The sequence below is a fragment of the Lagenorhynchus albirostris genome, chromosome 14 (genome assembly GCF_949774975.1).
Source record: "Lagenorhynchus albirostris chromosome 14, mLagAlb1.1, whole genome shotgun sequence".
In the NCBI taxonomy this organism is placed as follows: domain Eukaryota; kingdom Metazoa; phylum Chordata; class Mammalia; order Artiodactyla; family Delphinidae; genus Lagenorhynchus; species Lagenorhynchus albirostris.
The window spans coordinates 70431301-70454346 of NC_083108.1; the positions used below are offsets into that span (position 1 = coordinate 70431301).

A 23046-nucleotide genomic window follows, 5' to 3' on the forward strand; every position below is an offset into this window, starting at 1 on the left:
CTGAAAGGTTTGCACTCCACTTAAGACAACTGACTGCAAGTATGGAACAGCCCTTATGTTGGTTCAGTTTATCATGACACCAAGAATGGCGAAAGTAAAGGGTGAAAATTCACGCTCATTACAGCCTTCCAAACGCTTTCATCCCATTATCCACCCAGGTACTAGGTTAAAATGCCAAGAAGGAGGCGTACCGACTCTAAGTGCACTTTGTTTCGACTCAAGAACCCATTATCATTTGGGTTTTTAAACGTTTCTTGGAATGAAAAGACAAAGAAATGCAAGTCAGATTTACCAAGAAACATCCAGGCTGGGTCCTCACAGAAGCCTGGAGTAAAAAGGGTCACCAGTTCCGGACTTTCATTTTCAGCCCAGAGACACTGTGTGACTCGCCCAAAGATAAAGGACTTCGGAGAGAGACACGATGACCTCGAACCACAAAGTATGGAGCAATTCAACTTTTCACCCCCTGAACTTTCATACTTTTTCAGTGATAAACTCCACACATACATACAGTTTGGCTTTCCCACGTCAGCCAGTGATGCCTCTCAGAACCGCTCCATGGGGTGCTGCCTCCACAGCTCACAGTTCCACCTGGCCTGTTGGTGCCATTTTTAAATAGGAAACTGCGCTTGGCTCACACTTTATACAATACACAAACTGGCTGTTCGCATTCAAATATGCTGAGACCAACGAGAGAGAGCATTAGCTGTGTCAAAGGAAACCAATCTTTGCTTCTGACTGAAAACCCTCAGGCTTAGGCCAGAGGGCTCTGTGGTCAACTGTCCAAGAGCCTGAACCGACATGCCTAAAAGGCTGGAATCAACACATCAAGAACAAGTTCTAAAAGGTGAGGTGCAACGGACAGGCTTTTACTCTTTTTAAAGCTTTCTAAGAAAAGGACTCGACTTTCACACTTTACAATTTTGTACTCATTTTAGGAACTGGTTACAAAGAGAAGTGGGGGCTGCCTGCCATCAACACAGGCGCTCCCCGCTCCCCGATGACAGAGTGAGACGTGCAGCTCTGAGAGTGACTGCTGAAAACGCAGTCTGACAAGAGACCAAACGAGCTATGTACGTACATCAAATCACCGCGAGGCCCACTTTAAATATCTTACAATTCGGTGTGTCAACTACACTCAGTAAGGCTGAAATTTAAAAAAAAAAAGAAATGAGCGTGACATGGACAGCAAAATAACAACAGATAAAGATCCTAAATACAGAAACCCCAAATCCTCAAATCCACTCTCTCACACTTGTATTAAAGAGAGACCCTTTACAACTAAAAGATGCCCAAAAAGGGCCTGGAACTCCCTTAAAATAAAGAAGAATGACACGACATGAATTTTACAGTTACTAACACATGAGATTACAAGGTTGTAGGGGTCATCTCTAGCTCTTCAATGACAGAGTTTTTTTTTACTACATTATCAAAGGAAGAGCAGATTTTTCAGAACATAATGTGTCAGGATGACATGTTTACAATCCCTCTATCTCCCAGTTTTCTGCTTATCACCAGCATCTTTATAAACACACCCACTATACCCCTCCCTGGAGCTTTGAGAAAGGACTGCTGAAGAAACCCCATCAGACAGCAGCAGGCGTTGCCTGCCCAGACAACACGGTGGAACTGAGTAGAATCCTCTGAGCTGCTAGCATCTCACTAAAGTGCCCCACAGGAGATCAGGCTCGGAAGCTCGACTCTGCCTCTCTCTTCAAAGAGCCAAATTAATCCCAAGAGCTCTCATCCCAACTGAAGAACTTTTACCGCCATGACTGGCCCAGCACTCTCACTTAAAAATTAATGACGAATGTGTTTCAAAATACTCTTTCTATACTGATGACCTACTTTTCTTATCAACAACTGGGGGAAAGCACACTGTGTACGACTGTTCAAACTTGCTAAGTCTGTTTCCACTACTTAGTCAGATGGAGTTTCTCTTGGAATAAAATTTTCATAATTCTTTGGCAATATACTTATACCAGGAAATGGAATTACTGGACTCCAAGATCTTTTTGTGGGTTTATTTTTAAGGCATTTTTATGAAGACCCTCATAAGGCTAGCCATAGCAAAAGTAGCAATGTCAAAAAAACAGAGTAATCTCATTCAACTGAAGAATTTCTGTCTTCCTTTTTTTTTTTTGCGGTACGTGGGCCTCTCACTGTTGTGGCCTCTCCCGTTGCGGAGCACAGGCTCAGCGGCCATGACTCACGGGGCCAGCAGCTCCGCGGCATGTGGGATCCTCCCGGACTGGGGCACGAACCCGCGTCCCCTGCATCAGCAGGCGGACTCTCAACCACTGCGCCACCAGGGAAGCCCTGTCTTCCCTTTTTAATACCCTATACCCTGGGCAAGTAGTGATTAAATAAACATACTCCTGACCATATTTCAAGGGGAGGTAAGAGTAGGAATAACTCTAGCCTGGATGCAAGACTAGCTTATCCTGACACAGTCACCTAACCACTAAATCATTTTAGTCATATGGTTGGTTGTTTCTTCATCTATAAAATAGGAGAACTAAAATAAATTATTTCTAGGGTCCTATTATTAATATAATTATTATAATCTAAAGCCTACAAATCTATAGAGAACACTACTTTCACTGGGATCCAGTTCACATCCCCTAACAAAACACACACAATTCAAGGAGAACGGAGTTAGCAGCACCCACGGGGTTATACACAAAACACATACAATCGACTGTGAATGCTGAAGAGGTCTTTAATCCCAGTCACTCATCACGCATTTATTCAACAACTATTTACTGAACTCTGACCGTGCGCCTGGCGTGATGCTAGACGCTGCAGATGCAATGGTGAGCAAGGAGACGGGCCCAGCTCTCATGAAGTTGACAGTCTCCAGGAGGAGACACCACAATCAATTATTCACACCAACGTCACTGTGCTGCTGCGACAAACACTGGGACACAGAAGTTCACGGGGGCAGGGAGTCAATACAGGACAAAGAACCACTTCTTAGGAGCAGCTCCCAAGAGCCTTCTCTTTACAAGTAGGGTGTCTGAAAACAGCAAAAACATAGCGAAAATATTTAAATTACTTATTGTGCCTTTTCAGATTAATAACTGGATCTGTGGCTTCAAAATTAAGGTAGTTTGCCCACAGAGGTGCCCAGAGCTCGAAGGTAAACATATTTAACAGGGGCTCCCCTGGTGGCACAGTGGTTAAGAATCCACCTGCCAATGCAGGGGACATGGGTTTGAGCCCTGGTCCGGGAAGATCCCACATGCTGCAGAGCAACTAAGCCCGTGCGCCACAACTACTGAGCCTGCGCTCTAGAGCCCGTGAGCCACAACTACTGAGCCCACTTGCCACAGCTACTGAAGCCCACGCGCCTAGAGCTCCTGCTCTGCAACAAGAGAAGCCCCCGCAACGAGAAGCCCGCACACCGCAACCAAGAGGAGCCCCCGCTTGCCGCAACTAGAAAAAGCCCGCACGCAGCAATGAAGACCCAACGCAGCCAAAAAATAACCATAAAACAAAAAACATATTGAACAGGCTATTTGAAAATGAAACTAACACTGTTTAAAATAAAAATGAATTTTCAGCCATCCTATAGAAAAAGCAGCAGTATACAGGCATACACAGCTCAACGATATTGCAGGTTTGGTTCCAGACCACCGCAATAAAGCAAATCTCAAAATAAAGCGAGTCACAAGAAGTTTTTGGTTTCCCAGTGCATATAAGAGTTATGTTTAAAAAAAAAAAAAACGTTATGTTTACACTATACTGTAGCTATACACTATTAAGCGTACAATAGCATTATGCCTAAAAGAAATGTACACACCTTAATTTAAAAATACTTTATTGTTAAAAGCCAACTATCTAATCTGAGCCTTCAGAGAGTTATAATCTTTTTTCTGGTTGGGGGTCCTGCCTCTCTGTTGATAGCTGCTGACTGATCAGGGTGGTGGTTACTGAAGGTTGGGTAGCTGTGGCAATTTCCTTTTTTTTTTCTTTTCTTTTAGTTTTTTGCCACGCTGCGCAGCTTGCTGGAACTTAGTTCCCCGACCAGGGATTGAACCTGCGCCCTCGGCAGTGAAAGCACAGGGTCCTAACCACTGGACCACCAGGAAATTCCCGGCAATTTCTTAAAATAAGACAACAATGACGTATGCCACATCAATTGATTCTTCCTTTCACGAAAGATTTCTCTGTAGCATGAAAAGCTGTTTGATAGCATTTTACCCACACTAGAACTTTTTTTCAAAATTGGGGTCGATCCTCTGCTGCTGCTTTATCAACTAAGTTTATGTCATATTCTAAAGCCTTTGTTATCATTTCAACAATCTTCACAGCATTTTCACCAGTAGAGTCCACCTCAAAAACCACTTTCCTTGCTCATCCATGAGAAGCAACTCCTCATCTGTTCAAGTTTTATCATGAGATGGCAGCAATCCAGTCCCATCTTCAGGCCCCACTTCTAATTCTACTTCTCTTGCTATTTCCATCCCATCTGCAGTTACTTCCTCCACTGAAGTCACCCATGACGACTGGAATTAACTTCTTCCAAACTCCTATTAATGTTGGTATTTTGACCTCTTCCCATGAATCATGAATGATCTTAATGACATCTAGAAAGGTGAATCCTTTCCAGAAGGTTTTCAATTGACTTTGCTAAGATTCATCAGAGGAATCACCATCTGTGTCAGCTACAACCTTACAAAATGTATTTCTTAAATAGTAAGACTTGAAAGTCGAAACTCCTTCTTGATCCATGGACTGCAGAGCGGATACTGTGTTAGCAGGCATGAAAACAACATTCATCTCGTGGTACCTCTCCACCGGAGCTCTGGAGTGACCAGGTGAGTTGTTAACAAGCAGCAATACTTTGAAAGGAATCTTTTTCTGAGCAGTCGGTCTCAATAGTAGGCTTAAAATATTCAGGAAACCATGTTGTAAACAGATGTACTGTTATTCAGGCTTTGTTGTTCCATTTATAGAGCACAGGCAGAGTAGATTTAGCATAATTCTCAAGGGCCCTAGGATTTTCAGAATGGTAAATGAGCACTGGCTTTAAATTAAGTCACCAGCTGCATGAGCCCCTAACAAGAGAGTCAGCCTGTCCTTTGAAGCTTTGAAACCAGGCATTGACTTTTCCTCTCTAGCTATGAAAGCCCTAGGTGGCATCTTCTTCCAGTAGAAGACTGTTTCATCTATGTGGAAAATCTGTTATTTAGTGAGCACCTTCATTAATGATCTGAGCTAGATCTTCTGGATAACTTGCTCCAGGTTCTACATCAGCACTTGCTGCCTCACCTTGCACTTTGATGTTATGGAGACAGCTTCTTTCCTTAAACCTCATGAACTAACCTCTGCTAGCTCCAAACTTTTCTTCTGGAGCTTCTTCACTTCTCTCAGCCTTCACAGAATTGAAAAGAGTTAGGGCCTTGATCTGGATTAGGCTTTGGCTTAAGGGAATGTTGTGGCTGGTTTGATTTTCTTTCCAGACCACTAAAACTTTCTCCATATCAGCAATAAGGCTGCTTTGCTTCTTATCATTCCAGGTTCACTGGAGACCTTCAAGAACTTTTCCTCTGCATTCACAACTTGGCTAACTGGCCCAAGAAGCTTAACTGTAAGCCTATCTTGGCTTTCGACGTGCCTCACTCACTAAGCTTAATAATTTCTAGCTTTTGATTTAAAGTGAGAGACATAATACTCTTCCTTTCACTTTAACACTTAGAAGCCAGTGTAGGGTTACTAACTGGCCTAATTTCAACATTGTTGTGTCTCAGGGAATATGGAGGCCTGAGGAGAGGGAGAGAGACAGGGGAATGGCCAGAGAGCGGAGCAGTTAGAAAACACATTTATTGAGTTCACCATCTTATTATGGGCGTGATTTATGATGCCCCCAAACCATTACAATGGTAACATCAACGATCACTGATCACAGAGCACCATACCAAGTATAATAATGAAAAAGTCTGAAATATTGCGAGAATTACCAAAATGTGACACAGAGACATGAGGTGAGCATATGCCGTTGGAAAAAATGACACTGATAGACTTGCTGGATGCAGGGTTGCTAACAAACTTTCCATTTGTAAAAAACACAGTATCTGTGAAGTGCAATAAAATGAGGTGTGCCTGTACCTCTTGAAATCTTACTGCACCTTCAGACGAATTGTTTTGTCTGATCCTTTTTGGTAAAATTACAAACTATTTCCTTATCAGCACACCTCTCTTCTAAAGAGGGGAAAAACAAAAAACTCAGAATATCAGTGTCTACAACAGAGTACAAGAAACTGGGGAAAATGTAGTTACTACCAAATAAATACTTTACCACCACCCAACACCTTCCGAAGGTCTCAGTTCTTTAGGGGGAAAACGCCACACATCTCCTTTTACCAATAAAATGAAAATACCTCCGGGGAAGTGGAGACAAACAAAACTCACTTTAAGGAGGAAACACTTGGGCTAAGTATTTTGGGAGTGAATTCTCTATTACTAGAAGCTTTTACCAGCCTTAGCTGGTAAAACTGTAACCTTAACCATCCCAATTTCCCTCCAAACTGGATAAAGATTTGAAAAGAAAATCATAGTCCTTAATCCTTTATGTTAAATTAATTGGACTGCATAATAGTAACTACTAAAAGAGAAATTCCATACGCCTCAAATGAAAGCAGGAAGAATCCTTTTCTAAGCATTTTGAGTAGAAGGTTAGCAGAAAGATCAGGGGCTTCCCACCCCTAACAGTACTCTTCTAAAAAACTATATTTACAACAAACAAACTACATGTATGGTTTGTAGTAACCTCTAAAAACGGCCAGAAATAACACACACAAAAACGCAGCTACAGAATGATTCTTTTTTTGTGATCACATGTTACTAATAAGATATAACCAGGGCTTCCCTGGTGGCGCAGTGGTTGAGAGTCCACCTGCCAATGCAGGGGACACGGGTTCGTGCCCGGGTCCGGGAAGATCCCACATGCCGTGGAGAGGCTGGGCCCGTGAGCCATGGCCGCTGAGCCTGCGCGTCCGGAGCCTGTGCTCCGCAACGGGAGAGGCCACAGCAGTGAGAGGCCCGCGTACCGTAAAAAAAAAAAAAGATATAAACCAAAGCCTACAGATTTTCAAATTTTAATATTGCACAAATGAACTCCTAAATGATTCAACAGCTGAAAGGGTGCCCAATTCACCCTTTCTTAATGTACTTGGTTCTTGTCAATTTCTCAAGTTAAATGAACCCAAGCACATTAAATCCTTGGAGATCCAGGAGCCACTGAAATGAGCTGAGACCTGCCCTGTGATTCCCCTGGGGCTGGGCCTAGGGGCCCCTCAGTGTCCAATGCAGACACTTTACAGGCAGTCGATTAAAAGATAAGAAACTCGAGGAAAGGAGAAAGACAAGAAAGGGAAACTCAGTTTTTTCGAGGGCTACCTTAACTTTAAATCCTCATCTTGATACAAATTAGGGTTCTTCCCATATCTGTTTTGACAAAACTCTCCAGCTGAAGGCACACTTCCACTAGGACGTTCCTTCATGGATTCTTTCTGAAGTCGAAGTTGCTAACCAAACCACAAATCAAAGCCCTAAGAACTCCATGCCACCAGTACTTTCAATTTATTCAAGAAGTTAGTTAGGTAAATTTGCAATAAAGTACCAATATGTAATGCCACCCTATTTTTCATCAGAATTCACACTTTAAATAACCAGAACTCCAAAATTTGCTTTACAGATAAAACATTTCAGTAAATAAATGTGTGTATATGCTAACACACTTATTTAAATGAAAATCATGACTAGCTTATCATAAGATAATTTACTAGGCAAATGTTTACAATCAGTAGTCCTTCTACACCACAGAAAATTTCCTCTTTTCCTTTCATCTTCTAGGAAAACGGGAAGACTAGCAATCACTATCACAAGTGTACCATGTAAAACTGAAATTCAATTATTCGACTAACATTTACTGAGCACCTACCATGTGTCACGCAGCCCACTTGGAAACGGAGGCACAAAAACATTGTGACATTCTCTGCCTCCACAGAACGTGGCTAGTGTTCACTTTCACAAAGTGGAAAATAATAATTCCACACTTACGTTTACTTAAAATTTCTACTCATTTAACCCAAAATGTAATTAGGAATAGCACAGAAATCAATAACGTTAGGGACACCCACAAATTACACTTCCAGCTACCTTTATAGCTCTATATCTAAACTATGCTTACCTTTTACACAAACACACCTATATAAATGTTTATTCTGTTCTCATAACCCTGGACAATCTGGGCCATCTCCCTTATCCATTTGACACTACTCTTCCCCAATTACACCTCCTCTGAGTCAGCCCAGCGCTATTTCACAAACCCTCGGGCAGGGCCTCGACCCAGTGTCCCAGAGACACTGACTCCCCACCACCCTGTCCTCTCAACCCCCGCAGAGCTCAGGTTCCACACAGAGAATTCAGCGTCAAGAATTACACACTTGGGGGCTAGAAGAAGCTTGTAATGTATTTTTAAAACTATTATATCTTTTAAAAGTAAATCAAAGTATTAAGCCTGCCATTAACACTTTGTGAACAAGACTTTTTCTAACTGCACCAGAAAAATCAAGTCCCTGATCCTTATCACACTTAGCATCATAAAATGCTTGAATAAGACGTTCTTAAAAACCAGACAATCCAAACCCTTCAAAGAGGCAATAACAAAAAAGGAAAGATCAATTATTTCCCTCTGAGGAAAGAAGGGGCTTTGTGGTAAGAGTTTATAAAGGGACAGAGATATAGTCGGGGACCAGCACACAGCTCTGGTAGCACAAGTTGCCCCAACTCACAACCATTACCCTGCCCTGATCTACTTCTCAAAGGTCCTGGAAACCAGTCACTGCTAAAACATAAGACCCTTTCAAGCTGTGTTTCCCAAATGAAAAGAGAGAAAAAAAAAAGGATCCTGTGTATTTTGAAAAAAGCTGAGCAGATTCACTGTTTTCGAGGTTACAGGAGGAACCTTTCTAAAGCAGGCAAGGCTTCTTCCCGATTCCAGCAACCAGGGCTAGCCTTCTATATGGGCTCTGTCTGACCCCACTCGCCTTCCTTCAACTTTCCCCTTGAAACACTGTTATACTGACTACATGCCAACATTTCAGAGAGATGATGTTTATCAATAAGGAGCTTCCTTTGTAAAAATATTAACACTGTAGCTCTAAAAGGGTTGAGATATGAGTGAAATAAGACAAAGCCCATAGTCCTTCTAGCACTGAATAACAGTGCTAGCCTAGTAGGAACTGTAGCCATCCAGGAGCACATTAGCAGAAATGAATTTGAACCATCTGCCTGGCGACTACTATTTAAAGGAGATCAGCTTAACCAGGGGAGTGGAAGCTTCAAGTTAAGAGAGAAGGAAGATGAACTTGGAGGGCTGCTGTGGCATGGATGCCACACAGCCTACACAGACAGGCATCTGGGGTGGAGCAGGGTTCCTTACTTCTTTGTCACATGACTCCCAGCTTCCAAGATCCAGAATTCAGCTATCATCATTAACAGTTTAAAAAGCTGTGCTGTGAATTAAACAGATTTCTTCAGTCTAGGCTGGGAACCTACCCACCACTGTAACACTGAATCTGTACCCGAAAATGCCTTCTCAGTTCCAAATAACTGAGTTAGACTTTGGAACACAACCCAGTCCTGGGTTGGGGACTGAATGTACACGTTGCCTCCAAAACAGAAGCTGCCTCTGGGCTCTCAACCTTTCATGGTTGGAGAACCACATGACTCACAACTATCCTTCGCAGGTAAGATGTATCATTTGTTCCACTTGACGATGTATAATAATTCAGCCCAGTGCATGTACGATAGCTCTATACTGCATAAGAAGACCAGGGACGTTTCAGGGTATGTATGTATGTATGTATGTATGAATGAATGAATGAATAAATAAATAAATACTTCCAATTTCCTTTTTCCTATGTAACACTGTAAAGCAACAGCGGTTCCCATAAGAGAGAGAGCCTAAGGGATGGTTACTCTATTTCTAAAACAGACAACATGCATCTTATTAAATATCACCCCAAAGAGCTGTGGCCAGCACTTGTTGGCTCTGGCCTTTCTCTTGCTTGCCAAGAAAAACTCGGATGACATTGTTAAGCTAAAGACACTACTAACCGCAAAATTAATTCACCATCTAGCTTGTAAAGTGACTAGTCAGTCTCCTAATAAATCCTTCTGCTTAACGGAGATGATAGCTCAAGTTTATGTGTGCTTCTCAGTCACCGCTCAGGCAGCATTTGAGTTCTTACATTAATAAACCAGCCTCAATTCTTTAAGTTCCTAAGAATGAAAGGAATTAGAGTCTTTAACTAGAAAAGAATGCTTGACCATTATGAAAAGGAATTTAAGTATCTTTCATGTGAAGTAAGCAAATAATGGTGAGTAAACATTCGTCCTACAGAGGGGGAGCTTGTGAATTTTGTCAAGAACCCTGACAATGTCAAGAGTGGAAATACACCCCCAAAGGCTTCACACTCCCAACACTTCCCTTCCCATGTGTGTTTATGGCCGTTCACGAAACTGAAAAACTACAGCTTTGTTCATCCAGAATGAAGGCCTCAGCAACTGTCAGGACGTGGGGACACACATATGAGTCCACAATGGGGCAAAATAAGGCTCTTACACCGAACTGCCACGTGCCCAGATTACCAGGCTGCCTTGGTTCCCCAGAGATAGAATGACCACGCTGTGAAGTAATGATCAACTTCTGCCAATGCCACGGGGTTTTCATTATGCCTGTCTGTAGTTCCAGTACTGGCTGGATGTTGTTCCTGTCAAAATCAGCCTTTTCATATATGGATGGCTTAATGGGGATGATATTAATTGGTCTTTGCGATATTAATTGGTCTTTGAAACACCCAAGATAAATCCTTACCAAGACTGCATACTGCATACTAATGGTCAGATTGCATGATTGAGGACACAAAAAGGGATCAATAAAATACTGTCAAGGAACTTTACATGTAAACTAGGAAATGAAGTCTACCAAAGGCTTTTCCAAGAGATTCCACGTATTTTCAAGTTTCCCCAAACTGCATCTAAAAAGAAACCCTGAAAATCTGGACCAAGCTTCATAGTTTAATACATGTACAATCTGCAGATGTGAGGTGGGGGGGGAACCCATTGGTACTAATTACCAATTGTGATGATGAACTGAAGCGATAAACAGTGAGTAGGCTCAGTTTGTAAATCTGGCAAAAGTCTGTGGCAGAAGCTTAAGAGGGAATTGTTGCATTGGGTCAAGGACTAAAACTCAGGGTAAGAACACTGGGTTCACACTGTTTAAAAAAAAAAAATCCACACCATAGTATAAATCCACACCACCTACTACAAAAATGAATTCACACTACCCATGGAAGGAGGTGGGGGCAGAAGGGAGACACAGTCAAGTTCCTGATCTTGGGCAAGTCTTTCAAGCACCTGTGACCACAGTCCCCTCGTCCATCAGATGAGGAACAAGGCAGCAAGGTACCTTCCGCTCTGGCTGTGATTCAGAGTCACCAGGGAGCTGGAGCCCAGGCAGCTGGACTGACCAAGGTCTAGAGCTGATCCTGACGGGCATCAAGTTGAGGACCTCTGGGCGTGAGAAATAATCTCCCAACCCCCCAATATGATATATTTTTCAAAAGGTGGTGAGATACTGGGGCTAAAAATATGATCCATTATTCATAATTTTTTTTAATGTAGATAACTGCATGACCGAAGGGGGAAAAATATGTATTGTGAAATACCCACCTTCAGTCATACAAAATACAAGCCTTCCTACTCCCATTTATAGTAGTTTCTCTTACTCCGATCTTTGCATTAATTTGATTTTTCTTGACCATGGCAAACAGGAGGAACAATTTTTGTCATTATTGTAAGATTCAAATGACAGGCCTAATTTAACATCCCATGAGACTATGGAGGCTCTTTTCCCACACAGAATGTTACAATGTATCACAATGCTGCCATTCACATCATACTCAACCCCATGAGCATCTCACACCCTGCAGTGCAATCTCCTTCCAAACCCTAAAAAGATCAATCTTTTGCCAGGAACTAAACCTTTTTCCTTAAAATAGACAGACAGACAGACTGAATAGAAGCATAAGGCCTGAATAAGAGAAGTCTGTCTGAATAGACATTTCCAATTCAGATAGATGGCCAAAAACTGCCCCATTTTTAACACTACCTTCCTATCCTAAAATTAGACACTTTTTTCCTCTCCAATGATTCAAGTTTGATTTGAAGTCTAAAATGCTGAGGCAGGAGTGGGAATCCACACAACAATAGCTTAATATCAGAAATAAAATATATTAAACTTACCCTACTTGATTCTCCCGAGTTCCATTCATTAACAGACATTTAAGGACTTCCCTGGTGGCGCGGTGGTTAAGAATCCGCCTGCCAATGCAGAGGACATGGGTTCGAGCCCTGGTCTGGGAAGATCCCACACACAACTAGGCCCGTGCGCCACAACTACTGAGTCTGCGCTCTAGAACCCGCGAGCCACAACTACTGAGCCTGCATGCCACAACTACTGAAGCCTGCGGGCCTAGAGCCCGTGCTCCACAATAAGAGAAGCCACCACAATGAGAAGCCTACACACTGCAAGAAAGAGTAACCCCCACTCACTGCAACTAGAGAAAAGCCCACGCGCAGCAAGGAAGACCCAACACAGCCAAAAATAAATTAATTAAGAAAAAAAACCAAAACAGGCATTTAAGAGTGAAGACAAAGGGAACACAAATTTATTGGGTGTCTACTCAAAACCCAGCAAGGTACCGTTAGCATCTCCATATTACAGAAGAGGCTCAGGGAAGTAGGTTAATTGACAAAATCATAGCAGAAAGTGAAACCCACCTCAGTCTGGCTCTGAAGGTCTGCACCCTTCATTGCCTCAATTTCTCTAGACAGAACTCTTAGAGCAAGAAACTATGTAAGTACAGATAGCTCATTGAGCCTAAGGAGATAAAGAACAAATTTGAAATTTATTTTTCTTTTTACTACCTTGCCACGATCCAATCACTTCAGTGAACACATAGAAAACATACCCCAAATGGCCAACTGGTTTCTCCTAATTCTCAAGAAGATACTAAGTGCAGTATTTTTAATTAAAGTATTAACCAGATGCTCTGAGAGAAGCAAGAGCACGAACAAAAGAATGAAAAGGAAGGAAGTATACACCTCTAAAACCCAATTTACACCCACCATCAGGCGTGCACTGGGGTAGTTCCAGCACTGACTGCCTCAACACCACCAGGCTAAGCCTGCTGCATTTGGTCTTGGTAAATCATCCCAAACCAAATGTGCTCCCTAGCCATCTGCCCTGCTGAGAAGGCTGTGCGCCAGTCATCACTGTTTATTAGGGGGAAAGAACCTGGACAAGAATATTCTGCCCTCAGGAAAATGTTTCAAACACTCGGTTTACATCTGAGCAATTTTTTGGTAAGAGCTGGAATTGGGTGCCAGAAAGGCAGAGAGGAATTACCCCTGTACTTCACGTTATTTTAACATAGGCAACAAAGGTGTAAATAATAACCAGAGAAACCCACTGACCTCAGGATCTTTCCAGTTAACGTCAATAAAAATAATCTTTCATTCAGCAAATATCCAATAGGCACTAGAGACCACGCTGTGAGCAACAGAATCTCGGTCTGCTTTCCATGTGAATTTCTCTCCCACATTCTGCCTTCTATGGGAAGGCGCCTTTCAGACGGTAGGTTCAAGTTCAAATCCAGTTCCTCGTAGCAGACAGGAGTGATGAATGTCTGATGCATGAGAGCAGGGACAATGTCTGCCTGTGAGGACTAAGGAAGGTTTCATGGAGAATCCCAAAGGACAAGAGGGATTCACCAGGTGTAAGGGGAGCCGAGTAGTAAGCGCATCACAAGATCTTAAGGCTGGACAGTTCAGGGAGTGGCAATGGAGATGGAAACACAGGAAGGGGAGCAGTGAGAGATGAGACAGGCTGAAATCAGAGCTGTCCTCATCCACCACCACATTAAGTCTGAACTTTAACCACAGACAATGGGGTGGGAGACCACGAGAGGATTTAAACAGGTAATGATATGTTCCCTGATGAACCCTTTTTGATGTAGAACTAACTCAAATCTTTCCCTAATCCTTTCACATTTGGATTTTAATTTATATAACCAAACTACCAGTGAGGATGTGATTTAAGGTCTAAATAATTTCTAACTCATTATCAGTTTGGACTCCATTATGCATAAATTAAACTTCACCAAAATTAAAAACTTTTCTACTTCAAAGGACACCATCAAGAAAGTGAAAGGAGGGACGTCCCTGGTGGTGCAGTGGTTAAGTGTCCGCCTGCCAATTCAGGGGACACGAGTTTGATCCCTGGTCCAGGAAGATCCCACATGCCACGAAGCAACTAAGCCCATGTGCCACAACTACTGAGCCTGCACTCTAGAGCCCTCGAGCCACAACTACTGAAAGCCCAGGTACCTTGAGCCCGTGCTCTGCAACAAGAGAAGCCACTGCAATGAGAAGCACGTGCACCGCAAGGAAGAGTAGCCCCCGCTCTCTGCCACTAGAGAAAGCCCACGCGCAGCAACAAAGACCCAGTGCAGCCAAAAATAAATTAAATTAAATTTAAAAAGAAAAGAAAGTGAAAAGACAACTCAGGACTTCCCTGGTGGTGCAGTGGTTAAGAATCTGCCTGTCAATGCAGGGGACACAGGTTTGAGCCCTGATCCAGGAAGATCCCACATGCTGCGGAGCACTAAGCCCGTGCGCCACAATTACTGAGCCTGTGCTCTAGACCCTGCGAGCCACAACTACTGAGTCCATGTGCCACAACTACTGAAGCCTACGCGCCTAGAGCCCGTGCTCTGCAACAAAGACAAGCCACCGCAATGAGAGGCCCGCACATCGTAACGAGGAGTGGCCCCCGCTCTCCACAACTAGAGAAAGCCCGTGCACAGCAGCAAAGACCCAGCACAGCCAAAAACAAACAAACAAATAAATTTATTTTAAAAAAAAAAGATAACTCACAAATTGTAGAAAATGTTTGCAAGTCATATATCTGATAAGGCACTTGTATCTAGAATATATAAATAACTCATAACTTAACAACAAAAAGATAACACAATTTTAAAAAGAGCAAAAGCATCTAAACAGAAGTTTCTCCAAAGAAAATATACAATTGTCCACTAATGACTTGAGAAGATGCTGGACATCATTAGCCATTAGGGAAATGCAAATCAAAACCACAATGAAACACCACTTCACACCCACTAGGATGGCTAGCATCAAAGAGTCAGGGAATAACAAGTGTTGGCAAGGATGTAGAGAAACGGAAACCTTTATACACTGCTAGTGGGATTGTAAAATGGTGCAACTGCTTTGGAAAAGTCTGGCAGCGCCTCTAACAGTTAAACACAGAGTAACCAATATGACCCAGTAAGCCCCAAGAGAAAGCAAAACATATATCCACGCATAAACTTGGACACAAATGTTCACAGCAGCATTATTCATAATTGCCAAAATGGAGAAACACCCAAACATCCACCAACTGATGAATGGAAAAACAAAATGTGGTATATATCCATACAATGGAATATTTTTCAACCATTAGAAAAAGAATGAAGTACTTATACATGCTACAACATAGATAAACCTTGAATACACTATGCTTAATAAAAGACACAAAAGACCACATATTGCATGATTCCATTTATATGAAATGTCCAAAACAAGGGAAATCCATAGAGACAGAAAATAGATAAGTGGTTGCCTAGGGCAGGTGAGGGAGAAGAATTGGGGGGAGGGGGGCGGGGGACCGTTAATGGGTATGGGGTTTCTTTTGGAGGCAATGAAAATGTCCTAAAATTGTGGTGTGGGACATCCCTTGGGGCACAGTGGTTAAGAATCTGCCTGCCAATACATGGGACACGGGTTCGAGGCCTGGTCTGGGAAGATCCCACATGCCACGGAGCAACTAAGCCATGTGCCGCAAGTATTGAACCTGCACTCTAGAGCCCGCGAGCCGCAACTACTGAAGCCCGCACCTAGAGCCCGTGCTCCGCAGCAAGAGAAGCCACCACAATGAGAAGTCCGTGCACTACAAAGAAGAGTAGCCCCCTCTCTCCGCAGCTAGAGAAAGCATGCACACAGCAATGAAGACCCAACGTAGCCAAAAATAAATAAATTTATTTTTAAAAATTAAAAAATAAAAAAAAATGTGGTGATGACTGCACAACTCTGTGAATATACTAAAAACCACTGAATTGTACACTTTAAATGGGTGAACTGTATGGTATGTAAATTATATCTCAATAAAGTGGTTATAAAGCAAAGAAGATTCCATTATGTGCCACTGAAATACAAAATAAGCTCTCAAAAGCAGTGTAGAATCTTGTTCACTCATTTTAAAGCATCTGAACTAGGGCAATGAAAACCCAGAGAGATTCTATTACTTAACATTCTAGGTACTAGGTCATACTGAAATATTCATGAGTATTTCCATGTTTTAATAAAGAAAAGGCATCTTAAGTTTAAAAAGACATACAAGTGTCAGAAAAGAGCTCTGACAGGAATAAGGTGACACTGGGAAGTCACCAAAAGGAAACAAACAGGATTTGTACCCTGAATCTGAAAGTGGCACTCAAATTTATTATTGTTCCACCTCTGAAAAAAGAAGTCAAAGGTAAAACAACCTGGTTAATATAATGTTTCTAAAGCACCGTTTGTGACAAATCAAAGTATTAAGAAATAATTTGCCATCATACAGAATTTCCACACCCCCAGTGACATAACTAAGAACTGATCACTTATTCTTTTGAACGTTCCGTTTCACAGGCATCTGAGTGACTCTCCTCATGGTTGGAGTGAATCTCAAAAGTGACAGCTGCGTTAAGCATAAAACTTACATCAAAAAAATCCAAGTATTTAAAAAGTGTTGTATGTCATGGGTGAAGGTAGTCAAGAAGTACAAACTTCCAGTTATAAAATGAATTAAGTCATGGGATGTAATGGACAACACGGTGACTATAGTCAATAATAATGCAGTGCGTATTTGAAAGTTGCCAAGAGAATAAATCTTAAAAGATCTCGTCACAAAATAAATAAAAGTAACTCTGTATGGTGACACACCGTAACTAGGCTTATTGTGGTGACCATTTCAGTGTATACAAATATCAGATCATTATGTTGTACACCTGAAACTAACATAATGTTACATGTCAATTATACCTCAATTTTTAAAAAAAATAATGAAGTAGCACACACACTGAAAGTCCTGTCAACCCTGAATCTAATCCCAAATTATATATAGACATAACTTCTGATTAGCACAATCTACAGGTAAAGTAACAAATGATCATGAAAAATTCAATACTTTGTGCAGTGATCTCTCATTGGTATGCGTCTATTAGAATCCATCAAGCTTTCATGTACCTTCCGCAAATAATGAAAAACAAATACGGACAAGGCACATTCCAGATTTGTCAAAAACGGGTGTACCCAACCTTTATACCCAGTACACACGACAAACATTTACCACACAACATGGCACCTCAAGGCCTAATATACAATTCCCACTTTTATTTCACTTTCCCCCCCTCTATTTATTTATGCAACCTCTCAGACCCAAGAGTTACTATTAGGCTTCATATCCAAACATTGTGACTCTGAAATGTACCTCCAAGCCAAAAAAAAAAAAAAATTAGTTTCCTTAGTTTTCTGAAATATACAGAATCAAGTCCAAAATAGATTTTTCCCATTTCTTCAGTTTTATAGGGAATGAAGAAAGTGCAGTCATATAAACAGATATCTATTTGCCTTCACAACTGAACAGACGGTGCAAAGCAACTGCTTATACTTAATCATGTTTCTGTCTATTCTAGCAGGCCCTGGTGTCAGGAGAGCTCTGCCAGATAAGGACAATGAAATGCATTATTACATAGAGTGACTACGAGCCCTACAAGTACTGTTTGAGGATGTAATCCCGGGCAGGAAGGCTGCAAGTGAGACGGCCTAATATTATATTTTGTGATAACTATTTGCAAAAGTAAACACATTCGCCACCGAATACCAGTTTAAAAACACGCACTATATTCAATTCTGTTTTAATGTATTATAGGAAAGAAAGGCCTCTTGCTCTCCTGGGGGAGACGAGCGACTTGCAATTTGCTTCTCACACTGAATCCCACGTTTGCAACATGTAGAGCAAGGACTTCAGACACCACAAAACAAGGACAGCCTACATTAAGGCCAAATATAGGATGTGATTCTAAACCGCGATGCAGTAAAGCGTACGTTTCCTTTTCCAGCAATCAAAAACCCTTTGAACACTCCCAAAAAAGGACGGCAGGGCCAGCGCCTCCCTGCAAGAGGAAGCCCCTTTCTTCTCGGCTCTCCCCGCAGCCTGCCACTTCCCAGCACATTCAAGTCATTTGAGAGACACAGAGCTGTGTGCGCGCGCCTGTGTGTACAGGCGGGAGAGGGCTCGGTCCCTGCATTTCCAACCTCTACGTCTGAGTTCATCCTCAGTCATTTAGGCGCAGCGGAGCCCCACCTGCACCTCGCTCCTTCTTACTGCGTCCCTCGCCAGCTGCTCCGCTCTTAGGCGAGCGTATCTCTGAATCACCCAGTTCACGCGGACGCTCCAGGCCCCCGACCCTGCAGCCTTCCTGCCCCATTCTTCCTCTCCCAACCCGCCCCCCCCGCCCCTCCCCCGCCACTCCCAGCCCTCCGCTCCCAACGCCCGGCTCATCCTCCTCCCGAGTCGCCCCCACCCACATCACCCCAGCTTCAGCCCTGCCCCGCCCTTCCCGACCCCGAACCCAGCTCTTCAGGGCCCAGAGCCGGCCTCGCACCCCAAAGCTGGCAACCCCCAGGCCGGACCACCGCCCTCGCCCCTCCCACGCAGGGACCAGCTCCCCCCGGCGCCACGTGAGCCCGGCCCCTAGCCACCCCCCACCCACTCGCTCCCCAGGGCGGCTCAAGTCCCGCCTCCCAGGCCTGGCGCCCCCCGGGCTCTGCGCCCTAGCCTGTAGCAGCCCCTCCCCACCCAAGACCCCACCCAAGCTGGCGGAGCCCTGACCCCTAAAATCCTTCCCGGGGCAGCCTCGTCCCCCGTCAGCTCCTCGCCCGTCCAGGAGGGTTCCGGATCCCTAAAAGTCTCCCCAGGGCAGCCTCCTCCCCACAGGAACCTGGGTTCACTCTCCCCAGGCCGACCGGTTCGGTCCCCAACTCCCTCCCCCACCGGATCCCAAGTCTCCCGCGGCAGCCCCTACCCCTACCCCATGTACACCGGCCAGGGCGGACCCCCGGCCCAAGGATCCGCGCCGCGCGCGCCCACCCAGCCCTGACCGCTCCACCGGGCCCTGTCCCACGCCCCGCCCGCTCCTGTCAGCCGGCGCCGGCACACGCTTAAAGGACAGGTCCGTCCGCCCGTCCGGCTCGCTCCCAATCCGCCCCGCCGGGCGCGCGCAGCTCACCAGGGCTGAGGTGCCTGAGGCGCCGCTGCCGAAGTCCCCGCTGCAAAGCCCGGAGAAACCTCCAACCGCTACCGCCTCCCGCCTGGCACTGAGCGCCGCGCGGGGGAGGGGCGCGGACAGCCGCCCCGGGGAGGGGCGCGGACAGCCGCCCCCGCCCCCGCCGCTGCACGCAGGCCCCGCCCCCGCGCCGCACCGCGCCCAACCAGGGCCGCCAGGTTGCGGAGCACCACGCCCACTTCCGGGAGGGGAAGCCCGCTTCCCACCCGGCGTTCCACGCCTCACTCTTTCTAGCGCCCCCTCCGGTCGCGCCGAGGGATGCAGGAGTGCCGCGGAGGAAGGCGGTGCCCAACTGCAAGCACCGCCCGCTAGTCCTCTGAGTGGCCGGAGGGCCAGGCCCACTGACCCCAAAGAACCAGGAGCAGTTACCTTAGAGCCCCGCCCACTGACCTGTTCGGCTCGGCAGGGCCACATCCCCCGGCTCCTCAAAAATTCCCCCAGAGTCCCTTAAAACCGTAACATCAGCTCCTCTGAACCCCGCCCATTGCCCCATCCAAACCCCTTGCCAGCCTCCTGGCTCCCTAAGCCCAGCTCCCCTCTCATTCCTTCAGAACTGGCCCTTCTGCGTCACAAACCCCGCCCCAAGTTCTAGAAGCCCCGCCCACGGGCTGGTAACCCTATTCGCAGCATCGCAAGTCCCGCCCACTGCCCATCTAACAGCGTTAATTCTCCAAGCCCCGCCCAGAATTCTCGAATCCCCGCCTCTGGCTCCCGAAGTTCCGCTTCTGCTGCCCTCACACCCTCCCACCACCACTTCTGGGGATTCGCGACGCTATGATCCTCCTTCCACTAGACCTTGTCACTTTGCTAGCACAAGGTGGCGGCCCCTAGGCTGGACCACACCCACATATCCCCCCACCCCCACTACACAGAAGGGCCTATCTTGACCCAATTTCGCAGGTGAGGAAATGAAGGATACAGGGTCCCTCCCTTCTTTTTCCTGGCCAAAGACCCTCTCTTAATAACTGGGCGGCCCAGGCCTGAAAGTCAGAGCACCGGGATTCCAGTCCATCTCTGTTGCTGTCAGACTGTGTGTCCTGAGGCAGTTCCCTTCATCTCTGTGGGCCTGAATCTCCTGACCTGTAGCGTGAAGTTGTCCTCTTTATAGCCAGAGTTCCTTTCTCACATACCGAGCTCTGAAATGCCAAGGTTTGGGGAAACTGGGACTGATGAACTGAATTAACAAAGCAGACCTGCTGGTGGGGTAGGCTATTTACTTCCCAAACCAAGGCCTTTTTGCAGTTCACAGCGGGGGAATTTTTCATGTTAAGCAGCAGCCACAGAAATATGTGTTATGTAAATCAGGGCCCACCTGAACCAAAACAGCTATCACAGCAAATTACTTCTCCTCTCTAAGCCTCAGTTTCTTCATCAGTAAAATAGGGATAATAGCAGATGCACCTTGGGAAGGACTCCATGAGCTCCTGGTTAGTAATACACTTAGCAGGGTGCCTGACTCGGCATAAGCCGTCAGTTAGTCATTACACTAAAGATGCCTCTCTGGCAGCATGACAGAAGAGAAAAACATGGACTGTAGATTCTGACAGACTCGGCTTTAAATCTAGGCTCCACTTCTTACCAGTTGTGTGACCTCAGGCAAATCACTTCCCCTCTCCGTGCCCTGCTCGCCTCGTCTATATAGTGGGATTCGTCTAAATGCTTACTTCAGAGAGTGGTTTTGAAGATTCAGGAGTTTAGATTCAATGAATTAAATCATGGAGAAGTATCCAGCATAGTGCCTGGCATACAGTAGGTATTTAAAACATGTGGATTCCCATCTCCCAGTTCTATAAATGATAAAATTAGAAGTAAAACTTCCCAGGACATCAATTCCCCCAGGATGACACCACCATACTGCAACCATAGAATACGCTGAGAAAGATCCCAAGGCCTTTGCCTTCCAGTTTTATCCTTAAGGTGGGGGAGGTGATTCTTGCACAGAAAGCATCTAAAGCCAGAAGCAATGCCACCTCACCACACCTGACCCAAATGTGGTCAGTGGAGAGCTGCTACTCCCAGAAGCAGCTGGAAAATTGCATAACTCTTTGCAAACCCCTCCTCCCCCATCATCCCATTGTTCTTGAATTCCTTTCCTTCGTGGGCCCGAAAGGAAACCCTGGTTCTGTCCAAACTGGCCCTAAATGGAGAGATTCAGGTCCAGGTAAGATGCTGGATTTGAGAGTCTTTTCCTGCTCTCAAAACCTGATTTCTGAAGTAGCCTTAAAAGACTGATGCTAGATGAAGATGAATTTAATGATCAGGAAAAAGAAGAATGATTCCATACCCCACATGATACACAGGCCAGGTCTTATATGAAGAAGAAAGAACTGTGGGACCTGCATTTGGAAGCTCCTAAGCAAATCATTTTTCTAGTTTCCCTTAGTAGCAAATGGAGACCTTAGCCTTAGGTTGCCAGGGCAACATGGAAGCTGAGTGGATTAGCCCTGTGGAAGCATTTACAAATAATAATACTATTAATTAAATGAGTGACTGGAAGTAATCTCAGATTACTAGAGTAATCTGATGTGTATAAAATGGATAACTAATAAGAACCTGCTGTATAAAAAATAAATAAAATAAAATTCAAAAAAATATATTGTGTTAATTTCTACTGTACAGCAAAGTGATTCAGTTATACATATATACACATACTTTTTCATATTCTTTTCCATTAGAGTTTATCACAGGATATTGAATATAGTTCCCTGTGCTATACAGTAGGACCCTGTTGTTTATCCATTCTGTATATAATAGTATGGGATGCCTTTTTTTTTTTTCTTGGCCATGCCACAAGGTGAGGCATGTGGGATCTTAGTTCCCTGACCAGGGATCGAACCTGGGCCCCCTGCGGTGAAAGTGCAGAGTCCTAACCACTGGACCACCAGGGAATTCCCTGGGATGCCTTTTTTTAAGTAAATGTTAGATTTTGAGATAATTGTAGGTTCACATGCAAGTATAAGAAATAATACAAAGAGATCACATGTACCCTTTACGAGTTTCCCCCAGTGGTTAACATCTTGCAAAACTATAGTATAGGGAGACGCAAGAGGGAGGAGATATGGGGATATATGTATATGTATAGCTGATTTACTTTGTTATACAGCAGAAACTAACACACCATTGTAAAGCAATTATACTTCAATAAAGAGGTTAACAAAACACTATAGTATATAATATCACACTCTGGATATTGATATCTTGATACAATATACAGAACATTTCCATCAACAGGAGGACCACCCACACCCATAGCCACACCCACTTCCCTCCTGCCCCCATCCCCTCCTTAGCTTCTGGCAACTGCTCATCTGTTCTCAGTTTCTATAATTTTGTCATTTCAAGAATGACAAATGAAGTCATATAGTGTGCAACCTTTGGGGACTGGTTTTTCTCAGTGTAAATCTCTGGAGATGCATCAAGGTCGTTACATGTTTGTTCCTTATTATTTTTTGTTGCTGTTATCTTTTCATTTTTCTTTTGTTCTTTTTTTTTTTTAATAAATTTATTTATTTTTGGCTGCGTTGGG

At 44.3% G+C, this 23046-nt stretch overlaps 1 protein-coding gene and 1 non-coding gene across 5 annotated transcripts in view; both read right to left on the reverse strand.

Annotated features, from left to right (window-relative positions):
• Window positions 1-19584, reverse strand: part of CORO1C (coronin 1C) — an 83398-nt gene extending 63814 nt beyond the window's left edge. The window contains exons 1-2 of one of the 4 annotated variants that reach the window (XM_060170335.1): window positions 19464-19530; window positions 2778-3019 (exon numbers count right to left, since the gene is read on the reverse strand). The gene's annotated coding sequence lies outside the window, so the exon portion shown is untranslated. Of the gene's footprint in view, window positions 1-507; window positions 645-2777; window positions 3020-19463 lie in introns of those variants that run through there. The other 3 variants (XM_060170333.1, XM_060170336.1, XM_060170334.1) reach the window with 3 other exon arrangements.
• A 2751-nt stretch (window positions 19585-22335) lies between these two features.
• Window positions 22336-22408, reverse strand: TRNAE-UUC (transfer RNA glutamic acid (anticodon UUC)). The gene has a single exon. It is a non-coding gene; the product is annotated as a tRNA-Glu (tRNA).
• Window positions 22409-23046: the final 638 nt, after the last annotated feature.